A 12,226-nucleotide genomic window follows, 5' to 3' on the forward strand; every position below is an offset into this window, starting at 1 on the left:
CAATGCTGGATTTTTGCCTGGTTCGAATTTGCATGGGTCTTGTGTATGGTTGTCAACATTGCTGTAAGTTCATATGAGCAAGTGCCCAGCCACCTGGAAAATTCTGTTTCTTTGTGGTCATCCACCACTCTTGTTCTTACAGTCTTTCAGCCCCCTCTTCTGGAATGGTCCCTGAGCCCTGGGTGGCAGAGCTTTAATATAGGAGTCCTATCTAGGGGCACATACTCTGCAGTCTCTTATCCTCTACATTTTGGCCAGCTGTGACTTTGTGTTAATCACTTTCTGTAGCATGAGAATGCTTCACTAGTGAGACCTGAGAGATGCGTTAATATTCTCTCTACCCCTGTTTCACTATGTTCTGTGAGCCTTAGGTATAAAGGTTCCACTGTAGATGTGTCACTTAAGGCTGGGAATCTCACAGACACTTATTCTCTGTGGGTGACTAGTTGTGGAACTCATAGTCTCCATCTATTGCAAAAAGAGGCTTTTTTGGTGAATAGTGACATCTATACTTGTCTGTAAATATAGGGATACATATTTACCATACAGTAAGAAATTACGTTTGTCTAGGGATATGACAGATGTAGGTTTTTCTTTAAAATCTATGACCTCTCCATCCATGTATATTTGGCTATGTTACAGTACTACACATGAGTTTTCTCCCATTTAGTGATTTTTAAGTCCCCCAAATAAAAGTGCCACTACTGCACTTTTCTATACTAGTGTAGTTACTAGGCTTTACAGCTGGGTTGGATTATTGATTGATTTTTCTCCCTTAGCAGTTTGCATAACATCCTTTGATACTATGAGAGCTAGTTTTCAGGGAGGAGGCTTCCGTGTCAGTTCCAGTTTCATTGCTCCAAGTCCTGTGTTCAAAATACGTCCTGTCTTCAGCCATAGGGTCTTACCTTCACCTGGGAGGCAATCAAGACTGTGGAAATAGCCTGTGTTATTTTGGGAGTCTCTTGGGCTACCCTGACCAACAACTCAATGGAGGTTTCTCCTGCCTGGCCCTGTGTTTCTTGCTAGAAGTAGGCAGATATCTGTGAGTTCAAGGCCAGCCTGGTCTACATAGCTCTCTGCCTTTGACTGTGGATGTAATGTGGCCAGTTTTCTCAAGCTCCTGCCACTGTGACCTCCCTCTAAGGAGGGACTATAACCTGAATCTATGAGTAGATAAACCCTTTCTCTTTTTAGTTGTTTTTATCATAGTACTTTATCACAGCAAAGAAAAAGAAACTAAGACAAAATTCAAAACTGTTTTAAAATAAAAGTTTTTTCCACAGTGTACAGTCAGATGTGTTTGAATCCTTAGAAAAATGGGTTTGAAGGCAGACTAGGAAAGCCTGCTGAACTTGGCTCATCTCTGTACTTAGGGGCACTCTGGTGGCAAGGCTGGGAGATTATGGAACACCATCTTAAACTTTGAACTTTAGCTAAGATAACTCCAAGGAAACCTCAAGGATTTATGATCTTTTTGTTTAAGAAGTGAAACAAGAAGGAAGGCTTGGAGAGTCCTCTAATGATTAACTCACATGTTTACCTTATTCAAGTTACAAAAAAGAAAACAAAAGAACCTTCATTTAAAGTTATCAACCACTTATCAGTAAGACTTAGTAAAATATTTTGTTTTTATAACATGTAAAAATGATAAGTAAAGCTGCTTTCTTTTATTTTAACAATAGTTCTTTGTTGGCTTGTAAAATCCTTTGAAAGTTGATAGTGACTGTACATGGTTATTTAAATAATTCACTCAAGCTCATTTTAGTAATACCTCTCTTTTTACATTTTCCTCTTTGCATAACTAAGATTCTAGGTCATTCTTGGGGATGAAAATTCTCATCAGTTTAGCCTATATTTAAGACTTCATTTCAAGCCCAGTGCATTGTGCTTATTTTTCATTGCATAAGGTGCATAGCATCTGTTAAATTATAAATTGTGTTTTAATCCTAAGCAAGTCATACTTGGTTATGAATATTTTATTCTAATATTAAGTACTAAAATTTTGTTTTATCAAACTAAACACATGTATTATTTTACCCAAAGCCTTTTTATTATAAGTGAACTTCTGTCTTTCCTTCATCCCTCCTTCTTCCTTTTCTCCCCCTTTTCCTTACAAAATGCTCACTGAGTATCTTCTCTGGTCAGGATTTAGGGAAACCAATCTAAATGACATAGAGTAGGTATCAAGGAGATGAGCGGTGAAAGACAGGTAGTCCAATGTCACAGTGAGGATGAGGCTAGAGACTGCAAAAGATGCTCACAAAGGATGCTCATGAAGAAGCACAGGGCCTAAGGCTGCTGCTGGGACAGGGCTGCTCTCTGAGCTTCCTTCCCTATCACTTCCAGAAAATTCCTCTGCTGTCCTGAAATGAACCTGAAAGTTGATCAGTTCAATCAATTTTCAAATGCATCAGATGTAATAGAGTCAACAGACCCATCTTTCTTATCAATGACGGGACCTCTTTTTGCAATACCTCCTACAGGTACAGAATAAGGCATTTGTAATCAATTCTCCAAAGAGCTCTGTCTATATTTAATATACATAACAGAAGGGATTTATAAAAATGCAATAATAGGGCCGGGCATGGTGGTGCACACCTTTAGCTCCAGCACTTGGGAGGCAGAGGCAGGCAGATCTCTCTGAGTTCAATGCCAGCCTGGTCTACATAGCACGTTCCAGGCCAGCTGTGGCTACAGGGAAACCCTGTCTCAAAAAAAACAACAAAGAAAAATGCAATAATAGCACACTGCTTAGTGTATTATTTTGCCAAATATTTGAAGATAAACTCACATTTTTAAGGTTAAGAAAGCTACTGAAAGAATTTTTAATGTTTATTTTTCTTAGCAAATATTTTGTCTTTTAGAACTTGTGGGCGATTAAGGATGCCTCTTTTTGCATCAATTCAGTGACAAATAGCTAACAAGCTGTAATCTGAACCTGCAAAAGCTCATCTCCTTGACTGTCTTGGAAAAAGAATGCCCTCACTGTAATCTACAAGGGTCAAAATGGAAGCCTGTTAGAGGGTTTTAGTGTCACACTCAGGCTCCAAAATGTGCTGAATATCATGAACTTGTATCATGTTGCTGTGTGAGGTAGGTTCCACTTCAGTACCCAGAACCGTATTACACAGTAGGCAAGAGCCACCCACAAGTATCAGCAGATGCACTGGAGTCTGAACATTAGTCAGCTCATCTGCCAGCCAACAAGCTCCTAAAGTTTTTATGCAGAGAGAATTTCATTATAATTCTTATTATTTAGCACAGGAAAGAGATACTTCAAATGTATCATCAGTGGGAAAAAGTTATTTATATATAAACTCAAAGTGCTCACTGTTCTTTATTTTATATTTAAGTTGTGCCCTACAGCGAGTTTACTAATGCTGAATATTAATTTAAAACGCCAAAGAAATCACCAGGGTAACATCTGAACTTTCCTACATGCAAATCAACAACTTTTGGAAGGAAAGTAGTTACAGCCACAAGTTGCTTAGTATACTGCCTGGTTTGAATGCATTGTGGGTGTGAGTCTGGGTACAGTTCTGGTTTGTCAACAATGGTTTCACTAAATATGGAAAGTCCCCAAAGCTGTTCCTTATCTAAATGGCTTCTCTGACACATCATGCCCAACTCGAGAGCGTTCTGTAAGGAGCTGTATCTGGTACTGCTCCACTGAGCTGACCATTCTGAGCTGGTGGAGGAAAAGGATGATGCCTCCTTAGTAAGAAAGACACTCACTAGAAGAAAGCAGCAGGAGTGAGGGATAAACAGAGGATGCTGCCTCAACACAGGGTTGGCTTCATTCATCTTCTCAGGCATTGTTCAGGGGTTCCTAGGGAGAGGCAGGAATCTCACACAGAAAAAGGCTATCCAGAACCAGCCACCCAGAGGCTGCCCCCCGCACCCCTGCTTCCTGACTTCTTGAACACATCACTTCCCTTCCCTGCCTTTCTCCTTTACTTTCTTGGGAATAAACATTACTCGTCCTTTAAAATCCTAATCAGATACCAGCTCTGCCAGGAAATAGCTCTTGCACCAGGGTAGCTTAGACAGCCTGTGTTTCCATCACACCTGTGTCAGGTACCTGAATCCGAGATAGTGTCACCATCTTGTCTTGAATATGTGCCTCGGCCAACTCTGTGAGGTAAGAACGGTGACAAGGAAGGGAGATGGGAAGGTGCTAGGGAGGAGAATGGATTGTAAGATGGATGCCACCTATTCTGAATTCACTAGAGCAGATTTCAGCACACGAGAACACGCCACAGCAAATTTTGTCATTCTCAGACTTTCAGAAGGGAGGGACAGAATGGATGAAAACAGAGCTAACTGGGAAACAATGCAGGAATTATACCAAATAACTCTCAACGGGGCAGAGGGTATGCCTAAAATGCACTCGTGTGTGTGTGTCTGTGTGTGTGTGTATGTGTGTGTGTGTGTGTGTGTGTGTGTGTGTCTGGGTTTCTGGGTGTGTATATGTGTGTGTCTGGGAGGGTGTCTGGGAGGGGTGTCTGTGTGTGTATCTGTGTGTATATCTGTGTGTGTCTCGCTCAAAAAATATCTCAGGGGGGGAGAGGGTATGTCTAAAGGTCGCGCGTGTGTGTGTGTGTGTGTGTGTGTGTGTGTGTGTGTGTGTGTGTGTGTGTGTCTGGGTTTCTGGGTGTGTATATGTGTGTGTCTGGGAGGGTGTCTGGGAGGGGTGTCTGTGTGTGTATCTGTGTGTATATCTGTGTGTGTCTCGCTCCGTGTGCCTGTGTGTGTGATATGTGTGCCTGTGTATACACCTGGGAGGCATAGACATACATACAACATACACATTACTTTGTGAAGGAAGGTGCCTGCTACCTGGGACATGTTTTCCTCTGCCTCTGAGAAAACTTTGTTGACTTTCCAGGACTGGCACAAATTCCAATGAGGTGATCCCAGCTGGATCACTTACTTTGCCATTCCCGAATCCAGATAGTGTTCAGAGTTTTAAAGTAATTATTTCTGTCCTTCTCTCCAGAGTGATCAGACTGAACACTAGTTCCTAGAAAGGAGGTGACTGAGAAGTCTGCCTCTCATGACACTGACACCTCTCCTAGAATAGGAAGGATTCAACTCAAGAAAACTAAGGACAACTAACTTCTGTTCCAACAGGACCACTGGGATATACAGACTTATCTTTGAATTTAGGGGCTGAGGAGATGGCTCAGCAGTTAAAATCACTGGCTGCTCTTGCAGAAGACCTGGATTTGCTTCCCAGCACTCCAATTCCAGGGGATCTGGGGCCCTCTTCTGGCATTGCACACATGGGTACACTTACATTCATATAGGTAAAACACTCATAAAATAAATAAAATTTAAAAATTTTGAAATTTAAAACAAGATTTCTTTCAAGCTGAATATGGAAGTGTGATTCTGGTTGAGAAGGATGTGACCTGGTCAAGCTGCTTGTGAAATTTATTTTCAGAGGTCAGCAAACTCTCTAGAGGGTGATAGGTAGTACATACACTCAGCCTTGTAGCCCTTGCATTCTGTTTTTGCTGTCACCTTCTCAACACTGCTATGGAGGAGGAAAAAGAGACAAGGCGTGGTGGAGCATCCACAGAACTCAAAAGCATCAAACACATTCCTTAATTTTTGGGTTTTTAACATCCATTCTGCATCTTCTTCAGGGTGTAACAATACATGGTGGATAAAGGATTTTACTTTGGATATGATCTGGATTTGAATGTTTGCTCTGCCCCTGATGAGCTATGTGACCTTAGGCATGTCATTTAACTTTCTAAGCCTTGATTTCCATATCAATAATGAATAATGGCACCAATTTTATTGAATGTGGCTGAGGATTAGAAAAACAATAGATGTCAAGTATGATAAACTACCTAATAATTGTATCTGTCACCTGCATGCACCCAGTTCTCAAAAATCCACTCATACCCAAGAAGGCCAAACACTGCCTAGCCTACCTGTGAACTGTGTGTAAGTTTAAACGCTACAAACTGTTTCCAATCATGATAAGTTCATCTCCCTAAAAGTTCCATATCCTGACTGGCTCCTTCAGGGCCTCACCTAATCGCCCTTAAGGATAAGAATCCAGACCTTGTAAGCAGGTCTGCATAGGTAAAGGATCTGAGCTCTGTCCACATGTATTAAGCCCGTTTAAGGTCATCATTTAATTGCTCGAGCTCACATTTTTTTTTTGTTCTCTTCCATCTCCTTCAAACACAAGGCTTCTTTTGTCTTTGATTTTCCAATAATTAGCACAGTGCCAATCGTGTGGCAAGCACTTAGTAAATGTATTTTGCAGGAATATTGATAATAGGATGAAATGGAGACAGGGAACAATATGAGAGCAAAGCAGCAGCCTGTGACTCCTAGGCTGTTTTCTTGGGTCCCTAACATGACCCCTCCATAGTATAGAGCCCCTTCCACCGGCAGGACTGTTAGTAAAGGGAAGAATTATTTTCTAGCTTCTTTCCAGGGAGGAACAGGAGTTGACATGCAATTGATTCTTTACTATCAGCTGGGCAAGAATTCGTACTCAATTTTTCTATATATTCAACTAAAATTGTGTTTCATGCTCCCCTGCCCCTCAGTGGAAGAGACTCCAGTTCATTCCAGTTCCCTCTTCTTACATCACTGTGGGATCTGGGGTTCATCTAGTCCTCGGATACCACCTGCCCAGCTGCACTGCCCAGCTCACGGCACCAGGCACACGGGACCCAGTGTGCTGTTGCTTGTTGCCACCTGGCCAGTTCCTTCCAATGTCGTGCTTTCTGCTCTGCTCTGCCCCTGATCCTCTGGGTACACACAATTGACCCTGTCCTCTGCATTTTGATTCTTGCCCTTCTCTGGGGCAGAATGTCCTAGATTATTTATGAAGGAAGGGTAAAAGGGGTCCAAGGAAATAAGGTACACACATAGTTAATATCTCAGAATCCCTCTGCCACATACATCACTCAAATTAAGGTGAGTTGAGCAAGGGAGAGGCACACTTGTGTACAAATAGCCTGTGAAGTTCCCAGGAACAAAGCTGGTCTAAAGGGTAGAAGACATCAAGAACAAACTGAGGTTCTGATGCTTGCTTAGACAGACATTACAAAATAGATGTATAAGGAAGGGTTGGATAAATTGTCTTTAATAGTGTCTCAAATATGATTCTTTAGGAAGGAGTGTGTGTGTGTATTTGTGTATCTCTCTCTTTCTCTTTGTGTTTGTGTGTATTTACAGAGAACATGAAAGAGAGAGAGGAAAGAGAGGGAGAAAGGGTCAACCTGTGAGGTTTTGGAGGTTTAGTAAATCAAAATCTGCAGGGGCAAGGGCATGCTGGTGACCTAGGGAGCTACAGCTCAGGGCCAAAGGCCATCCAAATCTTCTCTTCTCCAGGGAAGGTAAATCTTTGATCTACTGAGGCTTCAAATGACTGGACAAGGCCCACCTACATTTGAAAGATAATATTTTCTGCATCTTATCCAAGAAACACTCAGAACAATAATTGACCACATACCTAGGCACCCCAGGGCCCAGCCAGGTTGAAACATAATTTAACCACAATGCAGTGGTTCACAGTAACTCATTCCAGCTTCTACCAAGTTTCCCACATCCTGATAATCATGCAACATCAAATGGGTCTGATTTTGAAAACAGCTTTTGAGATTCTAAGAGACAAGGCCCTGTATAATTACCCAGGGTTTCCACTTCCTTCTTGTCCACTCCCCCTCCCTTTATTCTCCTCCTTACATGCCCCCTCCTTCCTTCCCACAGCTTTTCTTGGAAGAGAAGGAGACTGGAGAAAGACGTTTTAACAGTGATACTTTTACAGGGTGATATCACAGCATGTTGCAACACTCTTATGCCTCAGGCAAATGTATCTGAGACAAATTCCTCTTTTAGGTGTACAGCATACTGTAAGTCAGCACTCAGTGATCTTAGCCCTTTGATGTCTTCATATATATTTTTCTCCTTACTCTAGTAGGTAATTTTCAAAATGAAACAGTTGGAAGTACTATAGTTTGGCTCCTGATTTCCTATGGGAACAGTTTTAAAACCATTTGCATATGATTATTTACATAAGCCTATTTGCAAAGACCGCTGCAGCCCAGACACCTGTGGCTGCTCTGGTCCGTGTTCCCCTTGCTGATTCAGACGTAGACAGGAGGCAGTGTGCTCTTCACATGAAGAATCTCAGGCCTGGAATGACAAATGCAGAGACTTTGCTACCTGTTGGAATGGCTGTGACAAATTGCCATAACCAGCCTGCTCTGGTTAGAAAGCATATATTTCAGAATACATGCTTTGACTGAAAATCAAAAGCCATTTCTTTAATTTCACACAAAACTAAGGTGCTGATAGCAATAGAAACAAGTTATAAGCAATAACCACGGGTTTGGGATAACAAGAAAGGGGTGCCAGGAACCTGGTGATGGGAAGGGGGTAACAGGAAGAGGGTAACAAAAAAAGAGGGAACATTTGGGGTAAAGAATGTATCCTGCCTTGGTTGGTAATTCCGTGATTTTATCAGTTGGTCTAAATTCTTAGACTATAACGCCTAAAAAGGGTGATTTTACTATACATAAATAATAAGACTGTGACACCTAAAATAGTTAATTTTTTCTCTATAAAATAAGTCTCAATAAATGTGACCTCGAAATCCAGTGCATGAGGGTGCCAATGTCTAGAGAGACATGACTCCTGGAAACCAGTTGCTGAAGGGAAAGAAAGGCAGCTGGGTGACCCTGCTAAACCTCCCAGCTCAAGGGCTACAGACATCCAAGAAGAGCCTGAGCTGATGCTTTGGGAGGAAAAGGAAGGGAAAGGATGGAACACAAACCCCGTTTTCTGTGTTCTGCCCAGTGAGCTTTGCCAGCGTCATGTTATTTCTCCAACATGTCCCCTATGTCTTAGAAGACTGAAACCGTACAAGTAAATGTTAACCTCCTTGTCGTTAAGTATGAATAGGGGCAAATCCCCCAGAGTAGGTGCCTGCTGCAGGCCCACCTGCATGAACATGCTAAGTGGACTCCCACCAAGTAAGATGTTCTTTTTGTTTCTGTGCATGTTGTGGTTTGTGGCTTGTCTCTTCCAATCTCTTGTTGAAATTTAACCCCCATTGTTGGTATCGAGATGGTAGAAATCTAATCCAACTATGCTGCTTAGAGATGGGGTCTCTGGGAGGTGATTAAGTTTAGGTAAGGTCATCAGAGTGATTGAATCCTGCTGGCTGAATAAGAGAAGAGGATCCAGCAGACAGACACAGACGCAGTGCTTCTCATCATGAGATGTCGTGTATCACTTCTAACTCTGCCTGCGAGAAAGTCATCACCAGATGTGGGCCCTTGAACCAGAACTGTGGGCCAAAATAGACCTTTCTCTTTATAAGCTACCTAGTCTGTATTACTGTATTATAGCAATAGAAAAAAAAGACTGATACAGTACTTTCAGAGTATGCCAAGAAAACTAAAAAGATAAGTGTTTTTTTTAAATTTATCTTGAAGAGTTGAAAGAAAGTATATGCAGAAGAATTAATAGAACAAGTTAGCAAAGAAGTTTCAGGGACAGTGATACACAAATAAAAGTGCCAATCAGCATTTCATTTGAACTCAGGACCATGGACTGTTAGCCTGAAACAGTGAATTGAATCCTAATTGACTAAAGAGGAGGGAGGGGTATGAAACAGAAGGCTGGACAGAGATGGGAAGGGAGCGGAAAGATAAGATAATCTAGACTGAAATGAGCAGGTCATATCGCATCCAACAATTAACTACTGAACTATCTTTCCTAGTGCCAACATTAGTCCTGATTTGCCCAAGTTTAAGCTTCCTTGCTTCTCTGCAAAATTGGATCATTAATACATGGGCTGCCTTCTTCCCACAGGGGAATGTGGCAAAGCCTCTCCTGTTGCCTAGCATACTGCTAGTTTGTATGCTTCTTTTCTTGTGACAGCCACAGAAAAGCATGGTCATCACCAGGCTAGCTTCTGGTTCAGCCTTGAATTGGATATGTACCATTGATTCTGTGCTTTCCAAGTGAAGCATATTCCCCATTATATGGAAGTTGACTCAAAGACCACTGACTAGACAACTTCATAGGAGAGGTGGGGAGCAGTTTATTTGAGAGCAAACAGACCACTGGGCTGCCTCTCAGTGAGCAGAGAAACAGCAGCGAGCAGGGCAGTGAGATATCTTATAGGCAGTTAGGTGGTTGGGTAACTTTCCATGGCATAGGCTGGGCAGTTTAGCTCAGGATTGGTTGGTCTCCCAACAAGCAGAGGGACTTTCCCAGGTCTAAGTTCAAACCTGCCATTTTAGAAGTTGGGAGCTGAGCCGCCATTTTAGGAGCCTGCCAGGAGCCTAACATCCACACTTAAGATCACTCATTCTGCACACCACTCTGCCTCGGGTCCTCCTTTCTGGGTGGTAGAGCTCCCAGTATTTTACTGTTTATCAAAAGTGTCCAGACTCTTGGCTGTGATGGACTTTCAGCTCTGCTTAGTAGCCTATCCACCAGACCACACCCGGCACTGCAAAGAGGCTACGATTGAATTGACTTTTTCCTATAACCTATACTTTGTTGTTGGCTTAACACTAAACTTGTAAGAATTGCATAGGAAAAGATGGAGGTGCCTAGCTCAGAAAAGTGCTGATGATGGCCTGATGTCTGTGTTGACTTAACTGGAACAGAGGCTCAATGAGCACCCCAAATGTCTGTCATGCTGTCTGTGGGAAGAGGAGTGTAGAAACTGATACAAGTTATGAAACACAGAACACCAGTGAATTAATTTATAACGAGCAAGGTTTGTTGACTTCAGCTCTCAAGAGTGACTCAGATTTAACACCTCCCTCTGCTTCCCTGAGCCTGCAAGACCCACAGGCCTCTCCACAATCCACAGGCCTCTCTCTCCGGTAAGTTGAAAGCAACCTCCATGCCCTGACTCCCCTAGCCTCATTTACTCTCCCATCTCCCCCGCCGGTCTCTCCTCCTAGCCTGGGTCCTGTCCCATTCCTTCTCTTGGTGCCCCAGACACCTGGGGAACCACCACTGCTTCCTGATCCTTTGCATCCAGACCAACTCAGTTCCTTCTGGGTTCCCTAGGAGCACTCTGGACCTGGCTCCATCCTCACCTCCCTCTGCTTCCCTGGGCCTGCAAGACCCCCCCAGCTTCTTTCCTGGATGCCTAGGCTGACCTTTCCTCTTCCTGATCCTTTGCATCCAGACCAACCCAGCTCCTCAGTGCACTCCCCAGGAGCCCTTGGGGCTGCTTCCCGCTCCCACCTACCTTTGCATCTCTGGGTGGCATGGCCACCAGCTGGCCTAGACCAGCATCTTTCCTGGGCCCAGCTCCCAGGCCAGTCCAACCCCCAAATTCCTGAGGCCAAAATCTTTCCTGGAGGGATCCAGACCTTAGGAGAAAGCTTGAGAGCATCTGATCCTCATCTACTTGGGCCTCTGTGGGAACTCCTGAAGACAGAAGCAATCTGGCCACTCCAATATAAAATCAAAAGAGAGAACTGGAAGAGTAGAGGAACCAGCATTTCATGCCCAAAAATTAAACCACAAAGACACAGAAAGTTCACAAAAAGAAGCAGACCTAAACTTAAAGGCTTGAGTCTCACACAAGAATCAGAAACTACAAAAGAAATTTATATGTCAAAATCACAGAGAAAAAATTAATAATAATAATAAAAATATGAAAAACCAGAAAAACATATCCCCACCAAATACCAATAGTCCTCTAGAGGAGTGCAATGAGAACCCTCTAGAGATAATGTCAGACATGGAACTCAAAAGAACAAATATAAACATGATAAAAGAATTCAGTGAATTTAAAGAACACACAAATAAATCAAAGAACTGAAGGAAGATAGGGATAAACTTCTAAGAATTAGAAATATTGAAGAATACTCAGGCCGAAATGAAAAAGGAAGTGAAACACTCAGTAAGCCAATTAGAAACAACAGGAGAAAGCCTCACCAATAGGATGAATGAAATGGAAAACAGAATACCAAGACTGGAGGAAAAAGTAGATGAACTATAACACTCAAGCAAAGATTATGAAAACTTAAAGAAATCACAAGAATGGAATATGCAGGAATTGTGTGACATCATAAAAAGACCAAACTTACGAATCATAGGCATACAGGAAGGAGAAGAATCCCAGGATAATGGTATGGACCAGATCTTCAACAGAATCATAGAAGAGAATTTCCCAAAATTAGAGAAAGACATGCCCATACAAATATAAGAA

This window comes from Nannospalax galili, unplaced genomic scaffold (assembly GCF_000622305.1).
Source record: "Nannospalax galili isolate Female #2095 unplaced genomic scaffold, S.galili_v1.0 scaffold1282, whole genome shotgun sequence".
In the NCBI taxonomy this organism is placed as follows: Eukaryota; Metazoa; Chordata; class Mammalia; order Rodentia; family Spalacidae; genus Nannospalax; species Nannospalax galili.